This window comes from Oryctolagus cuniculus, chromosome 7, assembly GCF_964237555.1.
Source record: "Oryctolagus cuniculus chromosome 7, mOryCun1.1, whole genome shotgun sequence".
Classification (NCBI taxonomy): Eukaryota; Metazoa; Chordata; class Mammalia; order Lagomorpha; family Leporidae; genus Oryctolagus; species Oryctolagus cuniculus.
The window spans coordinates 38,927,740-38,945,421 of NC_091438.1; the positions used below are offsets into that span (position 1 = coordinate 38,927,740).

The 17,682-nt window shown below is 48.2% G+C and overlaps 1 long non-coding RNA gene across 1 annotated transcript in view; it reads left to right on the top strand.

Annotated features, from left to right (window-relative positions):
* Positions 1-16,499, top strand: part of LOC127493732 (uncharacterized) — a 48,101-nt gene extending 31,602 nt beyond the window's left edge. Inside the window, exon 5 of the long non-coding RNA XR_011390344.1 lies at positions 16,374-16,499. This is a non-coding gene — a long non-coding RNA (uncharacterized lncRNA). The remainder of the gene's footprint in view (positions 1-16,373) is intronic.
* Positions 16,500-17,682: the final 1,183 nt, after the last annotated feature.

Sequence of the window (17,682 nt, forward strand, 5' to 3'; positions counted from 1 at the left end):
AAAAACAGAATATGATTCGCGAAATTCGTCACTGAGAGGATCAAAGGAGACATGCCCAGCCACACGGCCCTGGCTCCCTCACCGGCCCTGCCTTCTGCCTTGGCGTGAACCCCTAAGAGACGTGGCTCTCGAACCGGGTGACTCGACCACGTCTACACAGCTAGTTATGGTGCGGTCAGGACCAGGGCACAGGCCTTTAACTGTTCTGGGAGATTCCAAGATCTTCCTTCTGTTACGGGAAAGGAATTTTGTTTATTTTGACTTGGACCCAAGGCTAGTGTGGAATTTAGCTCCTTTTATTTCCCGGGACTTGAAGTTGGGTGCAATATCACAAACTGCCAGTAGATGTCGCTATATGCCGCATTATCGTGCAAATGATTTTCCTAGCTGAGTTTTGTAGACTTAGTTGGGGGAATCCCTGGATCTATCTGTCAGATCCAAGAGAACTATGGGAGCTTTTAAATCATGTTTAAATATTGATGAATATTTTAAATACTTATTTCTAGTTGTGAAGGTAAAGCTCTTAGTTAAAATTCATTTTTTAAAAATTTAATTTAAATTTTTCCCCAAAGAACTTTTTTATTTAATGAATACAAATTTTGTAAGTACAATTTAAGAAATATAGTGATTCTTCTCATCATACCCTTCCACCCCACCTCCTCCTCCCTCTCCCATTCCCAACTAAGAAAAAAAACAAACTGTTCCTTGATAGTCAGGACAAGGGCTGTTCAAATCATTGCTTCTCAAAGTGTCAGTTTCATTTCTGCAGATTTTCTTTTAGGTGCTCTATTGGTTATCACAGATCAGGGAGAACATATGGTATTGTCCCTTTGGGACTGGCTTATTTTACTGAGTATGATGTTTTCCAGATTCATCCATTTTGTTGCAAATGACTGTATACAATTCATTTTTAATTAAAAAAATGGATGTTTCTCATACTGAGTTCCCTGGATAAAAAGTGGGGTCAACATGACTTTGGGAGCCCCCATCTTCTTTTCAGTCAGCAAGGCCTCCCTCAGGGCTTCACAGAGAGGACTCTGTGGGACCGAAAAATGTGAGATTTGAAGTCCAGCAGAGCGGGGCTTGAGTTCTGGCTCACTTGTTGGTTGTGTGGACTTGGTCTTGAGTATGTCTCTCAACTGTAACAGGATGACTCTGACCGTCTGGTGGGGTGAGGATGAAACAAGGCAATGTGTGCAAACACAAAGACTAACTGTCATTGTTAACTGTGATTATTTCACTTGATAAAAATATTTTTATAGGGGACAGTGTTGTGGCAAAGTGAGTGAAACTGCTGCTGTGTTGCCATCATCACATACGCAGGTGCCAGCTGCTCCCTGCTAATCACCTGGGAAAGCAGCCGAAGTCAGAACCAGTGCCTGGGCGCCTGCCACCCATGCAGGAGACCCTGATGAAGCCCCCAGATGCTGGCTGCAGCCTAGCCCAGTGCTAGCCTTAGCAGGCATTTGGGCATGCACTAGTGGATGGAAAATCTTTTTTTTCTATATGCGAGTCTTTCTCTGTCATTCTGCGTTTCAGATAAATAAATCTTTTTTTAAATGTATTTTTATAGCTAAAAACTTTCAAATCCTAGACTAGTTCAAATTTTATTTTAAAAATGTGAGAATTGAGATTTAAGAGGCCAACTGATTTGGTTCTCTGATTAAGTTTCACAATTTCATAATACCATACAATGATTTGTGTAAAACAAGACATGCCCATTCTAATCTTCTACAGGTGTATCCCTCCCCACTTGGGGAAACATGATATATCCCTCTTTGAATTTATAAAGGTGATGAAATACAAAACTATCCCTCACTTTATAATTTAACATACCAAATAATTCAGTTTATTTTAAATTTAAATTTTAACTGCTTTACAAAAACAATTCAGAATATGTTTTTTTTTTTTTTAAGATTTATTTATTTATTTGAAAGGCAGAGTTACAGAGACAGAGAGAGAGAGAGAGAGAGAGAAAGGTCTTCCATCCGTTGCTGATCTGAAGCCAGGAACCAAGAGCTTCCTCTTGGTCTCCCACGCTGGTGCAGGGTCCCAAGGACTTGACCCATCCTCCACTGCTTTCCCAGGCCATAGCAGAGAGGTAGATCAGAACTGGGCAGCCAGGATTTGAACCAGCACCCATATGAGGTACCGGTACTGTAGACGGCACCTTTACCCACCATGCCACAGTGCCTGCCTCTAGTATAGGCTTGTAAAATCTGACCAATGATGCACTTCAGCAGTGATTCAGCTGGTGCAGTTAAGATACCGCTTAACAGGTAGATATGAATGTGTTTATAACTTTGTAGCCACATAATTGAGCTTGTGTTTTCATTGATTCATTGATTGGGAAACTACTTTGCACGGGGCTGTCCACAGCTGCTACATAGCTGTGTAGGCTGCTGAGGGGAGGCTGGGAGTTCATGGATGTTGGCTTATGATGTTGGTTGCTTTGATAAATTATTAGTTGACAGAATGATTCAAGTGTTGTGAGTTTATCCTCATTTGTAATGTAAATTTTTTACCTTTCTTTTTAAAAAAAAATTATTTATTTATTTATTTGAAAGGTAGAGTTACAGCCGGCACGCCGGCACCACGGCTCAATAGGTTAATCCTCTGCCTAGCAGCGCTGGCACACCGGGTTCTAGTCCCGGTCGGGGCGCTGGATTCTGTCCCTGTTGCCCCTCTTCCAGGCCAGCTCTCTGCTGTGGCCAGGGAGTGCAATGGAGGATGGCCCAAGTCCTTGGGTCCTGCACCCGCATGGGAGACCAGGAGAAGCACCTGGCTTCTGCCATCGGATCAGCGCGGTGTGCCGGCAGCAGCGCGCCGGCCGTGGTGGCCATTGGAGGGTGAACCAACGGCAAAGGAAGACCTTTCTCTCTGTCTCTCTCTCTCTCACTGTCCACTCTTACTCCCCCAGGCCCTACTGCCTGGCTGCCTGTGGGGAGGGTCTAGCAGTCTAAGGGCCACTCCTGAGAGCTGGGGCCAACCACAAGCCTGGGCTGGAGAGCCTGCAGAGGAGTGGATGGGTGTCTGTGCACCGAGAGGACAGTGAAGAGCTCCTCACACTTCTCAGGGGACAGGCTCCATCCGCCATGTGTTGAGGATGCCTTTGATGTTGTTTTAAAATGAATTTATTTTTTGAAAGTCAGAGCAAGAGTGAGAGTGGGAGCTAGAGAGAAATCTGCCATCAGCTGGTGCATTCCTCAGATGGCCACAATGACCAGGGCTGAGCCAGGCCTAAGCTGGTTACTCCATCTGGGTCTCCCATGTGGGTGGCAGGGGCCCAATCACTTGGGCCATCTTCCACTGCCTTTCCCAGGCCACCAGCAGGGAGCTGGATCAGAAGTGGAGCAGCGGGGATACGAATCAGCACCCATATAGAAGCCTGGCACTGCAGGCAGCAGCTTTACCTGCTACCCCACAATGCTGGTGCTGGCTTTGCTCATTAAGTCACTGGGGTGCCTTGAGCCCTGGGGTACCATGGCCACTCTTCCTCTCTGGCCTCGGGGGTGGGTCCCCACTAGGTTGATTCTGGTGGGCATTGTTCCTGTGCTCTCTTATTGTTTCATCTTTCAGCCTTGACAGAGCCTTGTCTGGGGACACAGAGATGAGTAATTCATGGTCCTTGAGTTCAAGGAGCTCAAAGTCTGGTGGGAGAGACAAAAAGCAAACAGACCATTGGCATGGTGACAAGGGGTGTGCCAGCAGTGTGCCCAGGAGGCTGGGGCAGGGCAGGCTGTACAGGAAGGTCAGTCCAAGGTCTGTCAGTCGGGAGGCCAGGGAAGGGCTCTGGTGCCATAAAATAGAGAGTTCAGGATGTCTGGGGTCTGAAAAAGCAGAGATGCCGGGCACCTGAGGGGAAAGAAGTCAGAGTGGAGAGACGTAGAGCTGCAGGTTGTGCCCAGAGCCAGGCTTTTCCCGTGACAGGGCTGGGAGTTGTAAGATTTCCTCAAGGGAGACACACAACCAGATCTGAATTACACAGAGACTGAGTCTGGAAGGAAGGAGGTGGTTGGGGGCTGGAGGCAAGGAGCTCTGTTAGAAGTGAATTCAATGGGATATGCTAAGAACCTGAGACCACAGATACGGAGATCTCTGTCTGTGCCCCCAAGTCACCCTGGCCTCAGTCCGGGCAGTGGATGGGCTCAATGCTCCTGGCAACGTGGTGAGTCGTGCACCTCCACCCCCTCCTCCCATCTTCCTTTTCTTGCCCTTCCAGACCCAAGCAGGTGAGTGCACTGGATGCAGTCCCTGTTGGGCTCTTGGAGGTGGAGCTGAGTGTTCAGGGGGCCAGCACGGCTCATAAACTCAAGGAACAATGTGAGAGGATGATGTTAGAGCAACTTAGGGTAGGCTGTAGAAAGAGGTGTGGCTCCAGTGCTGCCCTAACCCAGGGACCTCTTGCACAAGAGAAGCACAGAATTGGTAGGCAAAGCCGATTTGGCCTTGGAAGTGACCTAAAGTTCTTCCCGTGGTCTCAATACCACTCAGTGGAAGGGGTAGGGAGACTGTTGACTTGGTCTCATCTACTGAAAGACCCAGCTTTGGGGAAGCAGAGAGAGCAAAAATTGGTACTTTCCCCTTGCAGTGCCGTTTGCTTTGGCAAGTTCTAAATGCTCTGCACTGCAGCTGCTGTGTAGTCAGGAGAAGTGGGTCCCTCAGGCCAGCGGAGGCTGTAGGAGGAACCTGTTTCTCTCAACCTGAGCCACACAGACCGTCTCAATCCAACAGACCCTGAGTATGTGGAGTGCTACACAGCCCTTAACTACACTCGGGCCTCTAGCGCCACCCAGGTATTTGGCCATATTCTCCAAACTCAATGGGAAGTAGAGGCCAGGGGCCTGCTTGCCTCCAATCCTCTTCCTGCCTGTGTCTCTGGGAACCCTACAGAGAGGGTCATCATAGGGCCAGCTCCCGCATGGGCCTGCTTTTCCAACCCCACAAGACCATGTCTTGAGCTTCTCCTGAGTGCCTGGGTGGACGTTGTGAGGGGATCTGGGAACCCCATCAGTCTGCTTGTCAGAGGCAAGGCGGTCTTTGTAGATGACAGCGGTGTCAGTCAATGCTGGACAGCCTCTCAGAGACTGACAATGCGCCTCTCATTGCAGTGGACAGCAGAATCACTTAGCAGTGCTTCTAAGGCACTGATTCCCAGCCTCTCCCCACAGGAGCTCTGACTTAGTTGGGTCAGGGATTGCATTTTCAGCAAGTACACCAGGAGCCCTTGCTCAGCTGGCCCTCAGCCTGCACTGCACCGAGAGCCCTGCTCAGGGCAGCCTGCGATGGTGGGTGTTTTAGCTCCCAGGCCCCTGGGCGTGGTGTCTGGGCCACCTCCCCCTTGCAGAGCTCATGGGCTCACCTTCAGCATCATCATCTGTTTCTTAGCCAGGGCAGAGTAGAAAGATCCTTAGATTAATAGAGAGAAGGTCAGGCTCACCAACTAAGATGCTGAAGGCCATTTAAATTAAATCACATCAAGTTAACTCACTTCCTGTCTGCCGTGAGCTGAGGCCTTTGCCTTCGTCTGATGTCGCAGATGTCAGGTATTCAGGTAAGCCCTCCTGAGGCTTCAGTGGGGACAAGGAGAGCCCGCAATACAGTGACGCAGTGGGAAGGTGAGAGCGCAATCCTAAGGGATGGGTGAGAATGTGTGAGCCACACCACAGCATCTTTTTTTTGTTTTATTTATTTAATTAATTAATTTATTTATTTTTGAACAGGCAGAGTGGACAGTGAGAGAGAGAGAGAGAGACGGAGAGAAAGGTCTTCCTTTGCCGTTGGTTCACCCTCCAATGGCCGCTGTGGCCGGCACACTGCGCTGATCCGATGGCAGGAGCTAGGTGCTTCTGGTCTCTCATGGGGTGCAGGGCCCAACCACTTGGGCCATCCTCCACTGCACTCCCTGGCCACAGCAGAGAGCTGGCCTGGAAGTGGGGCAACTGGGACAGAATCCGGCGCCCCGACCGAGACTAGAACCCAGTGTGCCGGCGCCGCAAGGCAGAGGATTAGCCTAGTGAGCCGCGGCGCCGGCCCAGCATCTTTCACTTAACAGAGAAAGGCAGAGTTACAGAGAGGCAGAGAGAGAGAGAGAGAGGTCTTGCATCCTTTGGTTCACTCCTCAAATGGCCGCAACAACCAGTACTGAGCCAATCCGAAGCCAGGAGCCCAGGACTCGAACTGGTGCCCATATGGGATGCTGGTACTGCAGGTGGCAGCTTTACCCACTACGCCACAGTGCCAGCCCCCATTTAACATGTTTTATGGAACTTCTTCTGTCTCCTTTTTAAAGGCAGTTAGGGACAAAAAAACATTCGAATCCCATTTAGACTCTGTTCCTCTCTCCCTCCTTATTCCCACAAAGTAGAGTCTGTGGATAAGAAGACACAGTGCATCAGAAGGGTTAAAAGGCTCTCATAGGGGCCAGAGCCGCGGCTCACTTGGTTAATCCAGCATCCCATATGAGGCCGGGTTCTAGTCCCGGTTGCTCCTCTTCCAGTCCAGCTCTCTGCTGTGGCCCAGGAGGGCAGTGAAGGATGGCCCAAGTGCTTGGGCCCCTGCACCCACATGGGAGACCCGGAAGAGGCTCCTGGCTTTGGATCGGCACAGCACCGGCCATGGTGGTCATTTGGGGAGTGAACCAATGGAAGGAAGACCTTTCTCTCTGTCTCTTTCACTGTCTAACTCTACCTGTCAAAAAAAAAAAAAAAAGGCTCTCATAATTCAGAACGGCTGGTGTCTTGGGTTGAGCCACCCCTGGGCTCCCTCTCCTCTCCAGTCTGGATCGACGCCCCCTCAGCAGACCTTTCTCTTCCTGTTCTGAGTGATTTTCCCACAACTGCTGGAGTTTGGCCCATAAGCTCTTGGACCCATTGCTGCTCCTCAAATTGCTCCTGCTCCTCCTTAGTAAAGTGTGATCACTGACCCCTCACCCCCCAGGTGGGCTTGGAAGGTCAAGTGGAGCCGGGTGGATGGCGGTTAGGGAGCCCCTTTGCAGGCCTCTTGTACTAAGCCAGTGCCGGGTGGACAAAAGCACCCAGGAGGGGCTGGAGCCGGTGGCATCAGCACATTCTGCCGAAGACAGCAGAGAGCAGCAGACCTCAGGGTGATGGAACGCAGCCATGCGAACCCTCCTGGGTCGAGTGGGCAGTGAGGCGCCCAAATGCCCGAGCGCCCCCTTATTCAGTTTGCAGTTTGGCTAGAGGTTTAATTACTGCTATACTTTGCATTAGGTTTGTCCCCACCAAAATTCGTGTTGAGGCTTATTCTTCCATGGGGCAGTGTTGGGATGTGGATCCGAGTGAGAGGCGTTTGGATCACAGGGGAGAAGCCCTCCCAAGTGGATTTGCCTCCCTCCATCTCTCTCTCTCTCTCTCTCTCTCTCTCAATCAATCAACCATTCTCAATTCACAGGACAGCATTGAGATCAGGCTGTCATAACACAGGTTTACCCATCCTGCCTTCTCTCCTGCATGGGCCCACTTGCCCTTCTGTTTTTTCACTGAGCAGGGAGCAGCATGAAGCCCTTGCCAGAAGTTGAGAGGATGCGGCTGCCCGGTCCTGGACCAGCCTCCAGGGTTGTGAGTTAAATAGGCCTTTTTTCTTTATAAATTGCCCAGTCTTGGGTGTTTTGCCAGAGACCATTACCACACTCACCACCTGGTGCCCAGAGAGGACTCTGTCCCCGGGGAGGACTGTGGTCCCTTGGGTCTGCACTTCACCGTTGCCCACTGTACCCCAGATGGCTCCAGAGGAACACCTGTGCTTTCCCTGTGCTGATCTCACAGGTGGTATCTCAAGCAAGCAGGATCAAGAGAGGAGGGGGCCAGGGCAGCTTTTGGGTGGAAGGAAAGGATCCATCTCAGTTAGTGAACAGAACCCTAGACTTGGGAGGTTGGGACTTGATCCTGCCTTTGTACTCAGTTGGGTGGCCTTGGATAAGTCCCTTCCCTTCTCTAGGAATTGCTTTCTTCTCTATACAGTGAGAGAGTTGGGCAAAACACAGAACCCTACAGCTCCTACAAACACCTGTGTTCTATGAAGTAGCAGGTGTGTTCTCAGGATGTGTCTGTTCTTCATTCCTTAGGCTCCTTCCCCTACCTCCCCTTTTCCACTGACTCCTTATTTGGTTTTCCTATGCACAAGAGATTTCTCCTTCCCCCTATCTATTCCAGGCTGAGACCACTGAAAGCAATTTCCTTGGAGAAGGGGCCGCTCTTCCTCATACCACCAGGGCTCTGGGAATTTGAATCCAGAGGTTAAGAAGAGCAGATGAAGGAGTATTATATCTGGTGTTAGCTGTTAAAGCCCTAAGACAGTTGATTTTCAATACTACCCCAGGAGAAACGTCCTCTCTTTTCATTTTTCTATGAACTAAGATCAAACCAATGGATCTTCCTGACTGCTTCCTGCAGATGTTGTCTGAAATCATTCAATAAAGAATAAGATTCCAGGGCTAGCATTGTGGTGTAGGTTAGGCCACCTATGATGCTGGCATCCCAGCAAAAGTCCTGGCTGCTCCACTTCCGATCCAGTTCCCTGCTAATGTATCTGGGAAAGCAATGGAGGATGACCCAAGTGCTTGGGCTTATGCACTCACATGAGAGACCCAGATGAAGGTCCTGGCTTCTGGCTTTGGCCTGACTTACCCCAACCATGGTGGCCGTTTGGAGAGTGAATCATTAGATGGAAGATTCTCTCTCTCTCTCTCTCTCTCTCTCTCTCTCTCTCTCTCTTTCTCTCCCTCTTTCTGTAACTCTGCCTTTCAAATGCATAAAACTCAAAAAAGAGAAAGAGAGGATAAGATTCCAATTCCTTGGGATCCCTGTAAGCTGAGTGTCAGATGTCATCATGGATCTTCAGAGGAATATTCCTATTGGCTTTTGCCCCAGAACCCCGAGGGCTGAGGCTGAAAAGAGGTTAGGAAGTAGAGGAGTGATCCCTGGGCAGCAAGGGAGGCTGCCCTGTGGGGTGGAGTGAAAGGGGTAGATTGGGTTGTCCCACAGGCATTGCACTTGCTGCAAGGGCACACCTCAGAACCAGCAGTGCAGTGTCAGCTGTTGGGGCAAGCTTCCTCAGATGAGGTGAGCACTCTCCTGAGAGATGGAGACCTCTGTCCTAGTGCTGACTCTTCATATCCTAGATGCATGACCTTGGGGAAAACCTTTTGGGGTTTTTCTTTTGTGAAATGGAGATATGACCTATGTGCAGTTGTGAGATAAAAATGAGACCTTGCTCCAAAACCACAAGTCAACTCCTGGATAGCCAGTTAGGAGCACTCCCTGGGATATAAGCCATACATATGCAGCATGGAGTCTGAGACATAGCAGATGCCTAAGAAACGTTAATTCCCTTCTGGACATCTCCAGTTTCAAACACAACGCATCCCCAACTTCCCAACTTCCCTGTACAAGCTCCCTCAGGACTTCAGCCTCGCTCCTCCTCCTGCACTCTCTTTATTGGTGTAGGATGCCTGTCCAGTCCAGAAAGCAGGGTCATTCTCTCCTTCCTTGAATCCTCTCAGTTCCTAGTCCTGTCCAATCTCTTCCAGTTCTCAGATCAGCCCAGGCTCAGCTTTAGCACCACCACCTTTTCAATGCTATTTCAATCCCAAGGATGCAGATGATTTCTCCTCTGGACTGGGGCACAGCTTGGTTATGGAGCTTCCCAGACTCCAGCCTCTCCCCAGTGTGATCCATTTTCTGCACCATATTTCTCAAGTGCAAAGTGAACTGATCACCCTGAATGCAACAGTTCCTTTCACTCCTAGTATAAGATGCAAAGCCCTCACAACATGGATTGGAAAATTTCCCATTGCAGACCTTGGGTTTCCCATGTGCCCTGGGCACTCTCACACCCCTCACCTTCACACATGCAATTGCTTTTCCCCAGCGCTTTTGCCTTCTCTGCCTCTCATGGTCAGCTCAGGGGTCACCTTCTTCAGAGAGTTCTGTGACCTGTCCCTTGAATTAGGAGCCACATTGTTGTGGCACTTGGTGTGTGCAGTAAATGCCTTTGTCACAGTGCATTAAAATTGCCTAATTACTTGTCATCTTTTCTCACTACAGTGAGCTCCATGAGCATAAGGTCTGTCCTTATTCATTATAGATTAAATACCCATTTACCACAAGCCTACTTGGCAAGCCACGGATAGAGCTCAGCACTTGGTATATAACGATAAGGGCACTGGCCATGCACTCAAGGGACCTATGGTTGATTTCAATCTGAGAATCCAGCTCTGGTAGGAGGTACACAACATTACAAGAGTTCCTAGTAGGCACCTGAATTAAAGTTCTCCAGAGACAGAACCAGGATGTGTGTGTGTGTGTGTGTGTGCATATATGTGTATTTGTTTACACAGGCAGGAACTTCAAAAGGCTAGTGGGAAATGGAACTACAAGTTAAGCTCATATTGGTACAAAAATTTTGAAACCCATGCTTGTGTCTCAGATGGCCATTTGGTGCAGTGGTCGAGATGGAGCTTGGGATGCTCACATCCCATATCAGAATACCTGGGTTTGAGTCCAGCCTCCAGCTCCTGATTCCTCGCAGGGCACACCCTGAGAAGCAGCAACTGATGGCTCAAGGACTTGCGTCCATGCCATCCATGTGGGAGACCTGGATTGAATTCTAGGCTCCTGGCTTTTTTTTTTTTTTTTTTTTTTTTGATAGGCAGAGTTAGACAGTGAGAGAGAGAGAGACAGAAAGAAAGGTCTTCCTTCCGTTGGTTTGTCCCCCAGTGGCTGCTACGGCCAGCGCTCTGTGCCAATCCGAAGCCAGGAGCCAGGTGCTTCCTCCTGGTCTCCCATGCGGGTGCAGGGCCCAAGCACTTGGGCCATCCTCCACTGCCTTCCTGGGCCACAGCAGAGAGCTGGACTGAAGAGGAGCAACTGGGACAGAATCCGGCGCCCCAACCGGGACTAGAACCCGGGGTGCCAGTGCCACAGGTGGAGGATTAGCCTAGTGAGCCGCAGCGCCGGCCGACTCCTGGCTTCTTTTTGGCCCAGCCCCGACTATTGCAGCTTTGGAGAGAGTGAATCAGTAGTTGGGAGATCTCTGTCAGTCTGTCTTTTAGGCTTTCACATAAATAAAATAAACATACAATACACACTTTCCCATGAGGTTTGGAGCTCCCGTGTGTGTGTGTGTGTGTGAATGTATGTGGGCGTGTACATATGTTCATGAGTGTTTGTGAGTGACTTTTCCCTTTGTCTACCTGTTCATTGTATTCAGGCCCTCAGTGAATTGGGCAGTGCCACTACAGTGGTGCGGGTGGATCTTCCTTACTCAGTCCACTAAGTCAAACGCTGACCTCCCCTGGAAACACCCTCACAGTCCAACTCAGAAATCATGTTTTACCAGCCATCTGGGTGTCCACTAGCACAGTCAAGTTGACGTCCGGTCTCTTTCTGTCGTCATGGTGATGGCTGATGCTAGTTGGACTGGGTGCTGCATTGCTGAGAAGCAGGTGGATTTGAGCAACATTTGGAGGAAAATGTTGCAGGGCCTGGTGATGGACTGAGTATAGGGTGAGGAGCAGTGGGGGCTAAAGCTGCCTGGATTCAGGGTGGGGTTTCCTGTTGCATGTTCCCAGCACCAGCCATGAAGTGTGACACGTCGCGCTGCTTATTGAATGCTGGCTTGTGTTTCTCCTTCCCTCCATTTTCTGCCACTGCTGGCCTATTCAATAGCTGTGAGGAACAAATGCATTCACGTTTGTGAAAGCCAGTCACAGTTAGGGGTTTTTCTTGTGCTTGGTGGTTGTTTCTGTGGATGGGCAGGGGAGATTGGAGGACCTGTTTCTGCTACTGAGTTGTGGAGACAGCTCTTGGGCCACAGTTAGTCTTCTCTGGGGTGCTAGTAGCTCCTCTCCTGGGCACGTCACACTATGTCAGGCACCACTTAGTGCAGATTCAGGCTGCGGTGGCCAGGCCTTCATTCCCCAGTCACCCAGGGAGCAGGTAGTGTGGGCAGTTGTGAAAATCCAGTTTCCTCACCCAAGGCTCTGCCAGTATGCTCAGCAGTGAGATCCCAAGGCTCTGGCCCCAGATGCTACTTCTGGCTTACTGAAGCTGCCCGAATTCCAGTGGTCAGAAGGACAACGTGGTTAAAGAAACTGGAAATAAAGGTGGGTAGAGCAGTAAGCTGGTTAGGCATCCTCTCCTGAGCTGCTTCAGAATTGGTTTTGCAAAAAGGTACAGGTCACCCCTGGCCAATGGACCCTTTAAGTCCCCTGAGTAACTCCCTGAGACTGCTCTTCCTTCCTTCCCCACAAAGCACCTGTGTCCGTAGGAATTAAAGGGAAGCAAGAAGGAAGAGTCTCCCTCTGCTTATTTGTCCCCATCCCTGTTCCTCCAGCACACACCTCTCTGACATCATCGGTGGCCATCGCAAGTTTCCATCCCAGTGTCCTTTATACCCACAAGGCTCAAGTGACTCAAGCAAGCCCAGAGCTGGAGGGTTGGCTGGAGATGAAAGATCTCTCTCTCTCTCTCTGCCTCTGCCTCTCTGTAACTCTGCCTTTCAAATAAATAATTAAATCTTTAAAAAAAAAAAGCTATGAATAACCCACAAAGGGACTAATCCCCTTTAGCAATTGGGATTAACTAGAACTAATTGGAATAATCTTAAATCAGGTAACTTCACTGAGACATTTATCAGTTGGAAAAACTTCTTCCAGGATTCAGAACTTTGTCAACAAAGTTAGGCCTACCTCTGTCTGCCTGGTCCTGTGGCCACTGCACGTCATCATCATTTATGAACTGAATACTGTCTAGGCAGTGTGTATTGAATATACATACAGTGTGGGCTGAGTTATTTGCAATCTTTTCTCAGAGACAGGCAAGGCCGGTGGTGAGATAGATGGGTCAGGTTCATGTGCCCCTGGATTAGTATTTCAGCTTGCCACGCACTGCTAATGTTCTAGCTAGCCCTGGAAATTGGCGAGTTCAATGCTCAGATCAATTAAATACTCTCACACCTCTTCCATCACTGACACCGCCTCCAATCTAGTTTCTGTTTTTGGGCTTTCGTCCTGGTCACCTGTCAGTCCTGATTCCTTTCCATCCAGGTGGCCAGGGCTGCTGAGGGTGTGCAGCTGGGTCTTCTTTGAGCCATTTGGGCCAGATGGCTCCCAGACCTAGGCCTAACCGGTAATTCCTCCAACTCAATGATAGTAACCTTGATTTAGCTCTTATCCTCTTCCCTCCCCACCATACCCTCTCCCTAGGCTATTCAACGATGAGGAGTCCGCCCACTAATGAGAATTTCCTGCTGTGTGTGGATCTTTTTTTAAAAATTATTTGTTTATATTTGAAAGGCAGAAGGAATGAGACAGAGATAGAAAGAGATTTTCCATCCACTGATTTACACCCCAAATGTCTACAATAGCTGGAGCTGGACGAGGCTGATGGTAGGAGCCTGGAACACAACCTGGGTCTCCCACATGGGTGGCAGCAACTCAAGTATTTGAGCCATCATCACTGCCTCCCAGGGTGCACACTAGCAGGATGTTAGAATTGGGAGTGGAGCCAGGACTTGAACCTAGGCACTCTGATACAGGATGCAGGCATTCCAAGTAGCATCTTAACAACTGCACCTAACGCCTGCCCTGTTGTGGATACTTAGTGTAGTCTTTCCTGCCAATTAGCCACAGTTCCTGTTTCATCTCACACAGGTTCTCTTCTAAATTCACCATAAATTGAACACTGAATTACATACACAAAGACCTTATTTCCAAATAAGGCCATGTTCTGGGATTCTGGGTTGATGTGAATTTTGGAGGGGTGCTATTCAACCTACCATACTTTCCCCGTAGAGTTTGTACATATCCTATGTATTTGATCTCAACCTAAGAATCTATTGTCCCTTACATGTTTTATACAGACAAACGATTGGCATAAATATTTTTGGAAAACTAAACATCAAGATTGATAGATTTTATAAAATTTTATCTCTGGTTAAAATTCATGGGCCATGAATCTGGCCAAATGTCTACCAGTTTGATTGAATACTACGGAAAGGTAAGCTATGGTATAAATCCAGGAAATACATGATATAAATCCAGGACAGGTTCCATCCATATTTGGAACCCAAGAATCAGTGTTGCACATTGGTTAATAGCTGTTTTTATTTCATCTTTGCCTTTTGACATATTTGGAATACATGTGCAATTGCTTGACTATCTGTACCCCTAACTCAGTTTGGTCTCTAAAGTCTTATGTTAGTGGTCCTGAGATTGGAAGCTTAATCCAAACATGGTGAGGGCCTTTGGGAAGTGATAGGACTGGGTTGGGTTATTAGGGTGGAGCCCCCTGGTTGAATACCGGTGGCCTTATAAGGAGAGACACAGGCAGACGTGCTCCCTGACTCTGAGCATTTCCTGCCCTGTGCTTCCTTGGAGCTCTCTCAACAAGAAGGCCATCGCAAGAGGCCCCTGTACCTTGGGACTCTGGGATCATGAACTAAGGCAAACACCTTTCCTTTATAAAGTTGTCTGCTTTGGGCATTTCCTTACAGTAATGAAAAGCTGACACAATGTATTTTAGATTTTAGTTGTAACTCTTTATAAACACTTTTTTATACTTTAGGAATTATTTATTTTTCATTTTATTTGAAAGGCAGAAAGACAAGGAAAGAGATAAAGACAAACAGAGACAGCAAGGTCTCCCATCTGTTAGTTCATTCCCCAGATGCCTATAACAATCAGGGCTGGACCAGGTTAAAGTCGGGAGCCTAGAACTCAGTCTGGGTCTCTCATGTGAGTGGCAAGGACCCAAGCACTTGAGCCCTCATGTACTGCCTCCCAGAATGCAGGAAGCTGGAACTGAAGGGGAGCCAGGCTCAAACCTGCGTGCTCTACAGTGGACGTAGGTGTCCCAAGTGGTATCTTAACTGCTACACTTAACATCTATTTATCAGTGATCCCTGAGGGTGAAGAAAGCTGAGATGAAGTAAAAGGTATTTACATTTGAAAATCAACATTTTTGGCACAAAAGAATGATTTGTTGTTGCATTTGATTACTTTAAAGCACTATCTTGGGGCTGGTTGTGTGGCACAATGGGTTAAGCCACTGTCTGCAGTGCTGGCAGCCTATATGGACACTTGTTCGAGTCCTGGCTGCTCCAGCTCCAATCCAACTCCCTAATAATGTGCCTGGTAAAGTAGCAGAAGATGGCCCATATGCTTGGGTATCTGCCACCCACTTGGGAGACCCTGAAGAAGCTGCTGGCTCCTGGCTTCAGATTGGCCCAGCTCTGGCTGTTGTATCCATTTGGGGAGTGAAACAGCAGATAGAAGATCTCTCTTTCTTTCTGTCTCTCCTTCTTCCTCTCTCTCTCTCTGTAACTCTACCTTTGAAATATAGAAAGCCAACGTATATTCATCACAGAAGATTTGGGGGGAAACATCAGTACAAAGAGAAAATGCACCTGTCATTTCAACAGCCAGAGATAACTGTTGTTAACATTTTGAAGCAGGCTTGTTCTGTATTTTTTTAAAAGATTTATTTATTTATTTAAAAGTCAAAGTTACACACAGAGAGAAGAGCAAAGAGAGAGAGCCTTCCATCTGCTGTTACACTTCCCAAATGGCCACAATGGCCAGAAGCTGCGCCAATCTGAAGCCAGGAGCCGGAAGTTTCTTCCGGGTCTCCCATGTGGATGCAGGGGCCCAAGGACTTGGGCCATCTTCTACTGCTTTCCCAGGCCATAGCAGAGAGCTGGATCAAAAGTGGAACTCGGGCTGGCGTTGTGGCTCACTAGGCTAATCCTCCGCCTTGCGGCGCCGGCACACCGGGTTCTAGTCCCGGTCGGGGTGCCGGATTCTGTCCCGGTTGCCCCTCTTCCAGGCCAGCTCTCTGCTGTGGCCAGGGAGTGCAGTGGAGGATGGCCCAAGTGCTTGGGCCCTGTACCCCATGGGAGACCAGGATAAGCACCTGGCTCCTGCCATCGGATCGGCGCGGTGCGCCGGCCGCGGCGGCCATTGGAGGGTGAACCAACGGCAAAAGGAAGACCTTTCTCTCTGTCTCTCTCTCTCACTGTCCACTCTGCCTGTCAAAGAAAAAAAAAAAAAAAAAAAAGTGGAACTCGAACCTGCACCCATATGGGATGCCGGCACTGTAGATGGCAGCTTTACCTGCTACATCACAGCACTGGCCCCATGTTCAGTCTTTTTCTAACCATATGCACATGTAAACATGCTATGCAAAAAAGAAATCTATTTATTTACACAGACTCACACAATGGTAACTGCTTCTGACTCTGAGAGGAAGATAGAATTCATTTCAAAGAAGTTGCCGATTTTTTACTAGAACATGCTTAATGTTCCTAACCTGTATCAATGGTGCACACCTGTCATCTCCACTCCTTTGCAGGTCATGGGGAGAGGAAGTGAAACCAAGACTAATAAATTATTCCCCACGAAAACAAGGGGGAATTTTGAGTTATTTGCAGCTCAAGAGACACGGGGAGAAGACAGTGGAGCAGGAAGTAGAGAGAAGGTGAGTGTGAAAGGGAAGGTGGAGGGAGACTGTGGCCACATGGACGAGGGGAGAGACCCTCCCTGTGGCAGGGAGAGTCTGGTGTTCAGTGTGAAGTGGCTTGCTGCCTGGTGCTGTAATTAACACCCCACCACTCAACCCTTCAGTGAGTTTGCTATTAGCAACACCTTGGGGTGCTGTTGCTTTGGTTAAAAGGAAGTCTGGTTTAGTAAGGAAAAGAGAGAACAGAGAAGTTCTCTGAGAACTAGGACGGAGACTAGGAGCATACTTCCATGGAGACCCAGAATATACCATGGCGGGTAATTCACCTTTTTTTCATTTAACAACAAAAAAAATATCAACAGCGGGTCCTCGCGTCATCAGGTGCTCCTCCACATTCCTGTGGCATTCAGCCTTATGTTTGCAGGACTCTCAAATTCTGGAGGTGTCAGTGGCACAGCTGAAGGGGTTAAAACACTCCAGACAGCATTAAATAGTCAGCATTAATTATGGCACAATTGTTTTTTTTTTTTTTTAGGTTTTATTTATTTTTTTTTATCTTTTATTTAATGAATATAAATTTCCAAAGTACGACTCATGGGTTACAATGGCTTTCCCCCCCATACCGTCCCTCCCACCAACAACCCTCCCCTTTCCCACTCCCTCTCCCCTTCCATTCACATCAAGATTCATTTTCGATTATCTTAATATACAGAAGATCAGCTTAGTATACCTTAAGTAAGGATTTCAACAGTTTGTTCCCACACAGAAACATAAAGTGAAAAATAATAGATGATTTTTTTTTAAATCATGATGAAATCAGATCAGACCTATTGTCATGTTTAATCCCAGTGAGAGTCAAGTTGGGAATTGATAATTTCTTTTTTTTTTTTTTTACAGAAGATCAGTTTAGTGTACATTAAGTAAAGATTTCAATCGTTTGCACCCCCATAGAAACACAAAGTGAAATATACTGTTTGAGTACTCGTTATAGTATGGCACAATTGTTAATGCAGTAAAATAGTGTCTAGTTTCTCTCCCCCAGAGGCTAGCTAGAGACCCTTGTGGCATAGAAGGGAGGCCTGCTCCAGTTACACAAACAGTACAGCAGTGAATGTCCTTGAACCTGCAGTGTTGTCTGGAGTCTCTAATTATTACCTTTAAAATCCTGGATGTGGAACGACAAGTGTTTGTAAAGCATTCA